Source organism: Lactuca saligna, chromosome 9 (genome assembly GCF_052625555.1).
Source record: "Lactuca saligna cultivar CGN05327 chromosome 9, ASM5262555v1, whole genome shotgun sequence".
NCBI classification, from domain to species: domain Eukaryota; kingdom Viridiplantae; phylum Streptophyta; class Magnoliopsida; order Asterales; family Asteraceae; genus Lactuca; species Lactuca saligna.
In genome coordinates this window covers 136,602,535-136,615,645 of record NC_136425.1, presented here as the reverse complement: position 1 = coordinate 136,615,645, position 13,111 = coordinate 136,602,535, and the positions used below count along the sequence as shown (strand labels likewise).

The 13,111-nt window shown below is 35.9% G+C and overlaps 2 long non-coding RNA genes across 2 annotated transcripts; one reads left to right on the top strand and one right to left on the bottom strand.

Annotated features, from left to right (window-relative positions):
- Positions 1–4,507: 4,507 nt before the first annotated feature.
- LOC145018052 (uncharacterized) lies at positions 4,508–8,053 on the bottom strand. Its single transcript, XR_013666801.1, has 2 exons — positions 7,760–8,053; positions 4,508–7,535 (listed from the first exon to the last, which is right to left on the bottom strand). It is a non-coding gene; the product is annotated as an uncharacterized LOC145018052 (long non-coding RNA).
- On the top strand, positions 7,866–12,592 carry LOC145018051 (uncharacterized). The gene is made up of 3 exons (XR_013666800.1): positions 7,866–8,304; positions 11,362–12,278; positions 12,371–12,592. It is a non-coding gene; the product is annotated as an uncharacterized LOC145018051 (long non-coding RNA).
- Positions 12,593–13,111: the final 519 nt, after the last annotated feature.

Genomic DNA, 13,111 nt, shown 5'->3' with positions numbered 1-13,111 from the left:
TTTCGAATTTAAGGTTTGAGATGATGGAGGCTGAAGGTAAGAAGGTCTATAAATAGGGTACAAGACACAAATATTATGGTTTGCATCTGACGTGCATACGCCAAACATAATCCTAGTACGCCTAGTGTTCCAGGGAGGAACAATGCGATCAACTTAACCCAGTACACCCAGTGTGATCTCAGTATGCCCAACATACTGGCCTAACACAGTTTTCCATTAAAAATTCCACTAGACCTAACTTATTCATCCCAACTCCATTTTTGTGGTTCTTTATATTCTCGGAAAGGTAGTGAACAACCGTATAATCCCGTCTAAACCCTTCAACATAAAACCTTCCAAATGTGAACCCTTCAATCAAGAAGAGGCCTGAGGCCTCACTTTTACCATTATACCCTTGGCCTCCAAAGTACACTTCGAAATCTTGACTAGCACAACCTATATATAATCCACTTCCAAGTAGGATTAGAACCCAAAACCTTTGAAGTACAAGACCCTAACTTGATCCATTAATGTCTATACTTCCAAAATTTTAAACTTCTCAAAAGCATGTGTTACAACTCTCCCCCACTTAAAATGGATTTCATCCTCAAAAACACTCCTTTCTACTTACCAGACACCTAAACGAACCGATCAAATCATCCTGAACCCGCTTCGACTAAATGAAGACTCATACACATGACGTTCTTCCAATGCTACAATCAAAACCCAACCTTAGCAAGACTCACACATCCTAATGGAGAACAAATCATTGAAACAACTTTCCTTACGCACAAGGCATACATCTCCTTCTATAACAAAACTTTACACTACACAAGATCACAAATGGAGAATCAAAGAAATGTTGCTCCCAATAACTTGAACTTTTATCCCAACGTGCCACAACTTCAGAAATCTATAATAATCACTAGACCAACCACCCCAGCGTGAGTCGGGAAATCTAAATCCATAATTCTCACACATTCTGGTGGGGCACTAACAAATTCAAGTTGTGTCACTTTATCCCTATACTCAAAGAAAACTGTCCTCAGACACTCATTCACTTCTACACTTGCGACGATACCTAATTAGAATAAAATTTAAAGAAATCATATACACTCATTTCTAAACCTAATCTTTAATTGTAAATCCTTAATGATAGCTAACGTAGTGCTAACATTCCAATGCACGTTCTTGTGATCCAAATGTTTCCTCCCAAACATACATGACACTCCTATATTGCTCCCTTATGTAAGTGCTTAGTGCTCCTAAAGGGAACTACTTGTTATATTGAGTTATGTGTCTAGTAGCTCTTATGCCACAAGGACAACTCATTCATCACTGAAGACCTAAACATATTTGATTACCCGAATTGTACTCACGATATGATCAAATCATGCATTCCTTCTGACATTAGGATAAAAATCCAAAAAACCCTTGATAAGTATACTACTAAAACATGAAACCACGGACATTTTGATGAAACCTCTTCATTTATCTTAATGCATCAATGAACTTGAATTAATCATTATACATGCTTGAATCGTCGACTCTTCTAACCCATGACTTTGAGTCCGAAAGTCAACCTTCCTTTGAAACACAAACTCAAATGTCCAATTCTCCCCCAATTAAGTTTTGAACTACCACCGGTTGTCATCTACAACTTTAAAGTTTCGAACTGGCTCAACCAACACTTACACCCATTGACTCTCAAATACTTCACCAAACATAGAACCATATAGTCCTTCGAATAATCAGATCTGCCCTAGAAATACATCAGTTAAGAATATGTAATAAAGCTAAGCCAAAATTCTAAGCCTTTGTAACTTAATTATGAGTCATCTTCTGATAATTTAAAGTGCACCAAATTGTTTGTGCACCCTGCATACCTGATGCAATACCCATGGCTTCCCTGATTTACCTATGAGCATTGACTATCTTGAATCTCTTAGCTGCCAACTCTGCTTGACAATACACCATCTTCCTCTTCCTCTACCGGACCTCCAGTTCGAGCACTACAATCATAAAATCAACCTGCATCGGAAACACATGCTCTTATCAAAACTAGGTCAAAGACTCAACTCATGACATGGTCTCCTCCATGACCACCAAACCGATAGAACAACCAATATATAATATCTTATCATTTATGTTTAATGATTGACAAGTATCCAGACTATTCTCCCTCAAACTTAAGGGACTAGAAAAATGTTATTCAATCATCACAAATGACAACTCAAGTCCTCAATTGATCATCTTTGACACAAGTTGCAATCATCCTATCAAACATCTCAATCACTTTCTCCTTAAATCTGGCAGCTCAATCTAATACTACCTCAAACTAGGTCCACTTGACTTAATACTCGAACGAATTGCATATGCCTACAATACTCATACGTAAGCTACTAGAGCCACTAAGGTCTAAACCATAATCATCCTCATCTAAGACATAATATCCATAATCTTAACAAAGGTGAAAACATGTAAAAAGCGAACTATGTCACCATACCACACTATCTACTACCTACTAGTTCCTCAGCAACCTCTTTGATTCCTCTGTATCCCTGTATGGATCATGTGATTACATTAGTATATGCACATACTATCTTCCACTCCTATCCATACTCGTCCCAAGAGTTGTATCAAGGTTCCCAAGTCACTAATTACTACCAATTCTAAACGCTAAAATCATATATATATATATATATATATATATATATATATATATATATATATATGCATGCATGCTTATACGAGCACACACTACTAATCTTCCTAGACTCTCCTTTTAGGATTTTTCTAACCATATATTTCACATCATCCTGCTATCTCACTGGGAAGAAACTTTTATCAGTTTCATTAACTATCTAACAAATACTAATTATATAAATTTAAAATTAAGAAGTACTTCGACTGATAGATCCTGTACTATGATGGTTAAACTCAAACAAGAGTTGTGCAATATAACAAGACCATGAAAACTAAGTGTATTTAATTCTAGGGGCATGTAATCTTGACACATTCATTTAAAAGTTAATTAATATCGATATTGGTTTCAAGCAAATCATCAGTGAAGCAGTTAATCTAACAGTCAACTGTAGCACACTATCCTTGGTTACATTTTATACTTTTTTCGAGGGTAGGAAATTCATGTAAAATGCTTGCAAACTTATTCTTACTCATGGTTTCGAACTTATGCATTTAAATATATATTTACAAACTTATACATTTGAATACATGCTTATGAATTTATGCATCTGAATATATGATTAAGAATTTTTGCATCTAAATATATTCTCATAACTCAATGATACATGAGACGCGTTCATTACATAAGTACAATACTTAGAAGTCCCCTAACTTATAATTTTTAATATTTGTGAGTGAGGGAATTATGTGTAGATCTATATGGGCTGACTACCCCACCTATGGTTGCTAGCTACAGCCTTCACGATCGAATCGAAATATGGTGATAATTGTCTTAACTTATTACAACATCAAATGAAGCATCGAGTGGGGCATATATACGTAGTCGGGGATTGGTCATAACGAATCATTGTAACGATGAAACCATGATTAATTCACTAATAATATATATAAGTCATGAAATTTTTAACATCTTAAAATTTCGGGCATAAAATTTTGAAAATTAGAGGTTTAGTAAAAAAGTTATTGATAAATCAAAAAATCATCTTTCTCGTTACGTCAACATAATCATAGTACAAATATGGAAGTTGATTCTTCTTTCAAAATCCATATCATATCATAAAATGGATAAACTAGATACCATGGCTCATCCATAATTTCTAGATACCCCAATCATGTTAGCTCATTTACCTTCGAACCTGAAGGACCCGCAACAAAAAAGATAAAGTATCATATATAAGCCTATGACTTAGTGAGTAATCAAAAAAAATAATTACTATATAAAAGACGTGCATTATGTAGCCTACACATAAACGTATTATTGAACACAAAACACGTAATTGAGCACATAGATATATAACTGAGCACATAGACATACAATGGAAACATAAAACTTTTACATACTACCATATCCTACCACGATCACTAGATTGCCTCTAGCGGTTTATCTCTAGTTGACCTGGTATTAACCATTTCCCTATGCTTCGTCTATCATGATCTTGACCACTTCCTTCTGATCGGTCTATCAAGGTCCTAATTCTACTACATTCTCTCGATGAGTTCTATCTCTTGTCTACTTGGCATATACACATAAACTATATAGTAAGTAAGTTTGTGATAACTAACCTGAATAGCAAGTTAGCTGCATAATAATTCCCTATTATATTGTTTTCTTTAGAAAAGAAAAAATCCTAAACATCATCCTTACATGTTGAATCCTCTTAGAAGATCGAAAACATAATTGTAAGTATTTAGGTTAAATACTATTTCTATTTATGTTTTATCTTACGACCTATATATATATATATATATATATATATATATATATATATATATATATATATATATATATATATATATATATATATAGAGAATTAATTACATCTAAGGTCAACGATTGGGTATCTTCCATTATTAAATATTGGTTATGTATTGGCTCATATGACAATGGGGCCAGGATTACAAATATTAATCATCAAAGAAGAAAGCATACATTGTGTACAATTTAGAGGTGTGGCACACCACTTATCCTAATCCATTTTGTCTCCTGTATTTTCTCCATGTAAATACTATGGCTGTGATAAAGTCCACAATTTTCTCCATTTCGATGACTCGCCTCTAAAAATCTGATCATTCCTTGCCTTCAACAAGCTCCAGATAGTTCCGTACAGAATACAAGTAAGGGTCTATTTCTTCTTTGGACAATGTCCCCTGTTCCTGGAAAAAGCTAGCACCTCATTGACTCCAGAGAATATTCGGGGGAGAATTCCATATGAGTTGAGCACCGTACATAAGATCTCCTTCACCAGGCTGCAGGACGTTAAAATGTGGTCTGCAGATTCATTTCTATCTGCATAGAAGTTGCACATCGGGGAAGTAACAGGGATGTTTCTTCTCTCTAAAGCCTCAACGGATGGGATCCTCACCTGTTTAGTGCACCATAAAAAAGCTTGCCACATTTTTATGGACCGAATTCAGCCACCAAAATTCACCATCACTAACAGGGTGATATGCTTTGTCAAATCTACTCCACAGCCTCGCTACACAGAATTTCCCAGCCACCGCATAATCCGATCTCCAAGTTAGACCCCTGTCATAAGTATTCAATATCTCCTTTACTTAAATATTCATCTTCCAAAATCTATTCTTAACTTTTTCAATACTTGACCATACCCCACTCCTCATCTGTTTTGCAAAGCAAGACCAAGGCCCGTTTGTAGTGTCCTGAAACCCGCTTATAATTTGGGCCTACAGAGATTGCGGGCAAGTTTTGAATTTCCACCACCATTTGGCAAGGAGGGCTAGGTTTAGATTCAATAGAGAACCCACTCCTGCCCACCAACATCCTTTGGGGCTTTTAGTTTTCCCAAGCAACCCAATGCACAATTTGCTTTTCATAATCGATCCTCCATAAGAACTGCCATTGAATTTTTTTCAAGCTCTTCAATGATTCCAACGGTGCCAGGAAATAATGAAAAGTAAAAAGTTGGAAGATTCCCAAGAACCGAATTTACCAAAGTCATCCTCCTGCTAAAACTTAATGATTTTGCCTTCAACGAGGAAAGTTTAGATCTGAATTTGTCCACAATTGGCTTCCATGCTTTTTGCATATTCATGTTTTCATCCACTGGTACTCCAAGGTAGATAAAAGGGAGAGAAGAAGGGGCACATACCAATGGCCTCACCTAGAGACATACCTCCTCAAAATCAGCTCCGGCACCAAAGACCCTTGACTTATTGAAGTTCACCTTTAGGTCCAACACAACATGGAAACATCAAAGTATTCTAGCAAGATTGGAGACATTTTTTGTTGACCAATCTCCAATAAACAAGGCGTCAGTTGCATAAAGAAAATCGGAAAGTGAGATGTTAGTATTTGGAATGGGGATACAATCAAATATCCTATTTTCCTTAGCCGCTTTTAGCATAATGTTATGACCTTCCAATGAGATTATAAAAAGGAAAGGAGATAGCGGATCTCCTTGTCGAACTCCTTTAAATAATGGGAATTCTGCAGTTGGGCTGCCATTAACCAGAATCGACGCCCTCGCCAATTAAAGGCATCTGTTTATCCATCTTCTTTATTTTACTCCAAAGTTCATCTATTCCATAATCGAGTCAATATACTCCCAATTTATAGAGTCAAACGTCTTGTTAAAATCTGCTTTGAATAATAATATTTTCCTGCCATTTTTTTTGCCCATGAACACACCTCATTTATTACCATGGGACCCTCTAGTATATTTCGCCCTTCCATGAAAGCCGATGGTACCTCATCAATGCACGTACCAATATGTTTTCTCACCCGGGTTGCCAATGTTTTGGCAACAATCTTGTATAAAGCACCAATAAGACTTATTGGTCTATAATCATTTAAAGATAGTGGGTCCTTTGTCTTGGCGGAAAGTGAGATAAAAGACGAATTACATCCCATGGAAAAATTACCTCTCTGTTCAAATGATCTCACAAAGCTCATGATATCATTTTTTAACAAATCCCAATAAGTTTTAAAGAATTTGAATGAGAATCCATTTGGCCCTAGGGCCATATCCGATCCACAGCAGCATATTGCATTCTTGATTTCCTCAACAGAGAAAGCTAACTCAAGAAAGGAGCTCTCCGCCTGGGAAAGTTCTTTGAATCTCTTGCTCCTAATTTTTGGTCTATTATGCCATTTTTCTGCGAATTTCTCAGAAAAATGCTGAAAAATCTTATTTTTAATGGCTTCCGGATTCGAAACCCATTGACATTAACCAATAGGCCGTGAATTTTATTCCTCCTATTTTGGTTATTCACAAAACCATGGAAAAAGGAAGTGTTTTCATCCCCATCAACCACCCATTTCATTTTCACCTTTTTCTTCATATATATTGCCACCACCCTTTCAAGATCTACAATTCTATGAAGAGATTTGGACCGATTCCCCACCTCATGAGCTAACATTGCTCTAGATTATGCTACAATATCTAACTGTGATATCTTACTCTCGCACTCTACCAACTCCTTAGTTTCCATCGCAAACCCGAGTTCCCGCCATTTCTTAATTTCTTTCTTTAAGAACCAAAGTTTTGCAGCTAGGAAAGCATCGGCACACCCTTGACCATTAAATTTCTTCCATGCATCCATTTCAACTTCATGAAAACCCACCCTTGATATCCAAGAGTTGAAAAATCTGAATGGTCTTGGATCAAAGTCCTCACCAGATGTTTTCAGTATAATGGGACTATGGTCAGATAATTCTCTAGTGAGGACCGTTACTGAAGACCCCGAGAAGGAATCTATAAATTTATCACATACTAGAAATCTAACAAATTTGCTTAGCTTACCACCATCGTGAGGTCTGAAAAAAGTGAACTTATATCCCCCCATTCTTAAATCATGAAGAGCACATGATAGAATAACTTCATTGAAATCTGCAGCGAACACATTACAAAATCTGGAATTAATTCGTTCCTCACGCCTACAAACAGTGTTAAAATCCCAAACAACAATCCATAATGCCGATCTACTGGATGTTATTTGAGCTAGTTTTTGCCATAATCTTCTCTTATCAATAGGGGAATGTGGTGCATAAACATTAACGATAGCTATGTTAATGTTTATGCCCACACAATGACCAAATACAATCATGAAGTACCTTGATTTTATTGTATCTGTTAGTTTGGAAGCTCCATCGTCCCATATTGTGATCAGCCCTCCAAATATCCCAGTTGCTTCAATTAATTCAAATCCAAAGTTGCCATCGGTCCATCAATTTCGAATATTTAATTGTAACGATGAGGCCAAACCTAGTTGAGATTTTTGTAGGGACATCACCGAGATCTTTTGCTCTGAGCATAATCTCCTGACCCACCTTTATTTTGGGGCATCCCTAATTCCTCTTACGTTCAAGGAGAGTATATTCATTGCGGTTATTGTTCTCCCCATCCATACCCAATACCTCCTCTAAGACTTCATTCCCAATTTCGATGTCCACATCAACCATTTTACCAATTTCCACTGTTAGGGCAACCTCAGAATTATCGGCAAGTCGACAAGGAGATGTAATCTGACCCGAAGACTGGAATGGGCAGTGCGGGACTGTATCATCTTCACCATTATTCAGATTGTGACCAGGATCAGAAGAGCTGTAGAGGTTACAAAGGGAAGAACGTCGCAATTTCTTTCTATTAGATCCATCAGGTATTAATTCGTTCTCCAACTTTGAATCATCATTGTTTCCATTTAGGGGCCAAACGATTTTGGTAGTTTTCTACCACCCGTATTAACATGCCCACATTTAAATGGCCCAAAACATCCAAGTTTTACTAGGGGCGTGTTTGGTAAAAGTAGCTGTTAGCTGGAAGCGGGTAGCGATTAGCTGGTAACGGATAGCTGGTAGCTGGTAGCGGGAAGCTGTAGCTTTTATTTGTTATATGAATGTTTGGCAAAAGTAGCTGGAAGCTTTTGAAATATATAAAATTACATAAAAGGACAATTTTATTAAAAATAAAAAAATATATAAATATATTTTTAAGGGTAATTATGGAAATTGATTGCGTTTTGTTAAAAGCTACATGAACTAGCTTTTAGAATCGGAGCGTTTTGTTAAAACTAAAAGCTAAACGCTCGTACTGCCAAACGAAGTTTTTTGTTTAAACTAGAGCGTTTTGTCAAAAGCTAAAAGCTAGAAGCTCCCAAACGCTTCCAAAAGCTCCGTACCTAGGTCTGAATTTAAAATACAATTATTCACATGATTTACCTCCTGGGTTGTAACGTCGTTTGAGTGGTCAACCAGTTAGTCAACACCTCTATCCTCTTATTGGCATTCCTCCATTGGAGTCAGTTAGAGTTCCCCAAGAATTAAATCCCCCCCCCCCCCCCCCATTGATCTAATTTCACAAATCGGCGTTTTTCCCACCTGAGTACTACTTTCCGGCAAGGGCTCATGTACTACTTCTGTCATCTCCAACACTACATCCCCGGTGAATTCTTTGTGTCGGAATTCTCCTTCTTCCAACTCTTCCTCAAATAAACCTCCATTAGTAGGTTTCCTTCTTGGTGAGAAATTATTCTCTAAAATACCCTCATCATCATCCTTCGAGTTTGAATCATTATTCTCCAAATCATAGGATCCATTGTGCCCATCATAATCGTCCATCGCCTAATTACGTGCTGGAAAAGGAGACCATTCGAAATCAACTTCAGAGAAATATTTAATTGATATTTAATCAGGAATTTAATGGAATTAAATACGGGATTAAAAGAATTAATTGAAAGTGTAAGGACTAAAAGTGCAATTGCTCAATAGTTAAGCAAGAGGTTCCAGAACCCTCCTAAGAAGGCATGGACGATTTTACTAAGGATAATTAATGTTTATGGATTATCCTATTAGATAATTAAGGAGGTGGATAATTACTAATTTGAATTAATGCTATTTTATTCAAATTAGGGTTATCCAATGTATCCTATTTGCACTATAAATAGACCTATAGAGCTTGAGATTTTCGGTCATCTAAATCCCAGAAGGATAACCAAATTTCTAATAAATTCTCCTTCTCTATCCTCTATCATCCTCTTGCTTATTTTCGGTGTGATCTACTTGAGGCGTGATACTTGTGACGCTTGCTCTCGAAGTTCAAGATTACTAGGTTTTCAATTGATGTTGCTATATAACAATCAAGGTATGTTTTGTTAACCATATTTTATAGATATCGAAAATAATACATACTTCCTAGGGTTTTCTGTTTGATGTTCAAAAGCTGTATGTTCAATTAGAAAAAACATATATCCAAGAATTAAGGTTGCATGCACACATAGGTTTTTGTTTGTTATGCTCAAAACGCATCAGTGATATCAGAGTCATGACTTGTTTACTGTTGAATTTGATTGCAATTGTTTTGCATATGATCAATTAGGGTTTATGGAAATTAAACCCTTTTGGACTTAGAGTTTTTCGAAATAAGGGTTTCCTAACCCTAGGTTTCGAAATTTTGAAAAGTGTTTTAAACCTTTCCCTTATCCTACAAGTTTCAAAATTAGGGCTTCCTAAACCCTCTTGATTTTGAAATATGGAAAAGATTGGAATCCTTATCTTCCTCCCCAACAATAGGTATTTTCGGAAATTACGGTTTCATGATACGGTTTTTTCTATTTTTGGTAATTATCTCTTTATGTGATTAATTAGATAATTATAAATTTAGAATTATCCCTCCCATATTTTTCGAAAATTAGGGGAAGAGGATTAAGTGAAATTATTTTGATTAATTTAATTAGATAATCCTCAATTGGTTTAATAAATTAATTAAAGGTTTAAATAATAGATAATTATTAAATCAATTTCTTTTAAATTTAAATGAATTTTTTTTAACTTTGAAAATTAAAAGATTATAAAACCGTAGTATTTTGAAAAGTTTAAAATACACCTTATACTATATGTAAAATTAAATATTTAATATTTACTATATATGTAAGACTAAGTCAATCGAACCACTAGTACGCCTCATTCATGAAATCGATCTATAAAGGAGGGGGGTATCAGAAAATTATCTATAAAATGGTAGTTGAATGCGTGTCCACTCTCATCCACCGCTTTCTTCATTGGTGGAGGGTCATTATCTGAATGGGTTTGATAGGGAAATTATTCATCATTAATAAGTATAATGAAATTATAAAGTAACTAAAATAGTTTCCAAATTCCCAATCTTAGTTACTTCAGGAAAAATGTGAATTTGATGCTAATCCGTGAAATTGCACATTGCACTTTATAAGTCGTTAGTGGAGCATGTTTGATTAATTGGTATACTAATATGGAGTGATAAAGAGTGGGAATGGGTGTCTCATAAATTATCATTGATTAATGGAGCGTGTGTGGCTAACCGACACATTAAAATGAGATGATAAATGACATCGAGAGTACCAAGCTAATTTGCATGGTTACTCACATTTTATTTGTGATCCTCGGTATCCCAGTCACTATTGGAAGATCATAATCGAGATTAAACATGCCATTGAATAGTTCAATGAATCTCAAAAGATCTAGAAATTTGATTAAAAACCTAATTCGTTCAAATTCCTTTTTTTCGTGGTGAAATTGGTAAATCGCCATTCACCTAGCTTTATTTATTTCACAATTAGATTACAAAATCCCTTTTCTATGTTGTGAATTATCTAGTTGGATCCTAGCCTTAGTATTTCAGCTGGGTGTTATATTTAGGATTACTTTTATCTAACCTAAAACTTGTCTTTCTTCTCTTTCAGATGTCAACTCCTAACAATGTTTCGGGTTCCTCCAACAGCAACAACAACTCCTCTAACAACTTCTCGCTTATGAACATCTGCTCGAGAGTTACCTTTGATAGCACCAATAACAATGATTAGATGCGAAACATCAAAATGGCTCTACATTTCAAGGAAAATAGTATTTGCTCAAAAAGGAACTTCTCAAGATCGATAAACCCAAGCTACTACTGCAGAACTGGATGAGTATAGGAAGCAATACAACGATGCAACCAAAGTGGCGTGCATCATGGTGGCTACTATGACACTTGAGCTATAAAGGTTCTACGAGGATTACTAGCCATACGAGATGAACAAGAACCTGGTGGAAAATTACCACCAAAGAGCTTGTCAGGAAAAGTATGAAGTAAAGTCCCTTATCACTAGCAAGATGAAAGATGGCGTGTCCGTCAGTAGCCACATGCAAAGAATGCAACGATATATGGAGCGCTTACTAAAGCTAAATGTGAACTTTGATGAGGAATTAGCTATTAATATAGTCTTGTACTCATTGCCCAGTTGTTATCATCAGCTTATCAAAACATATCATATGAACAACCAAGAGACCACATTGGCACAACTTCAAAACCTCCTGCGAACTGATGTAGGAATGAAGAGAAAAGGTATTGCATCCACTCCTGCTGCTGCTCCTGTCTTGACCATTGAGCAAGGAAAAGGGCAGAAGAGGAAGGGTCCTCCTAAATAGAATTGGAAAGGAAAGTCCCAAGCTAGGTCCTCAAGCAATGTACCCAAAGGAAAAGCAAGTTCTAACGATTCACCTACCTCTGATCCTAAGGAGGCTACTTGCTTCTACTGCCATGAGAAAGGGCATTGGAAACGAAGCTACCTGAAATACTTGCAAAACATAAAGGATGACAAGATGAAGCCAACCTCGGCAGGTATTTACATTATCTTATCTATTAACTCATCTTCTTCTCATTCTTAGTTCCTTGATACAGGATGTGGTTTCCACATTTGTTCTTATTTGCAGAGGCTAATAAAAAGTGAGGATGTGAAGCATGGAAGAATAAACATGATCATGGGTAATAGGAGATCATCACCTGTTACCAAGATTGGAGTTTATAACTTAGTGCTTAGTAGTGGGTTGTGTTTAGATTTGAATAATTGTTTCTATTCGTCAGAGATGACATGAAACATCATTTCATTTCATGCTTTATATAGACAAGGTTCTATATATTCTTTTAATAAGGAGAATGGATCTATTTCTGCTTTTAAAAATGGTGTATTTTACTATGAAGCTTTACCTTGTGATGGCATGTATGAAATTGTTATGGTTGTAGACAATTTAGGTAATAGTGTTTTACAAATGAATTTGTCTAATGGTTTATACAAAGCATGCTTGTGGCATTATCATCTTGGACATGTCAACAAGAAACGCATCACCTAACTCCAAAAGGATAGAGTGCTGGAATCATTTGACTTGAGGTCAGATGATACATGCGAGTCTTGTTTACTTGGAAAGATGACAAAATCACCTTTCACTGGTTCTTGTGAAAGGGGTGAAGGATTGTTGGATCTCATACACACAGGTGTATGTGGGCCCTTCAGATCCACCACAATGGATGCAAATCAATTCTATATGACTTTTATTGATGATTATAGTAAATATGGGTATATCTACTTAATTAAGCATAAGTCAGAAACTATTGAAAATTTCAAAGAATTGAAAAAAGAAGACAAGAATAAATTGGGAAGGAAGATGAAGATGCTC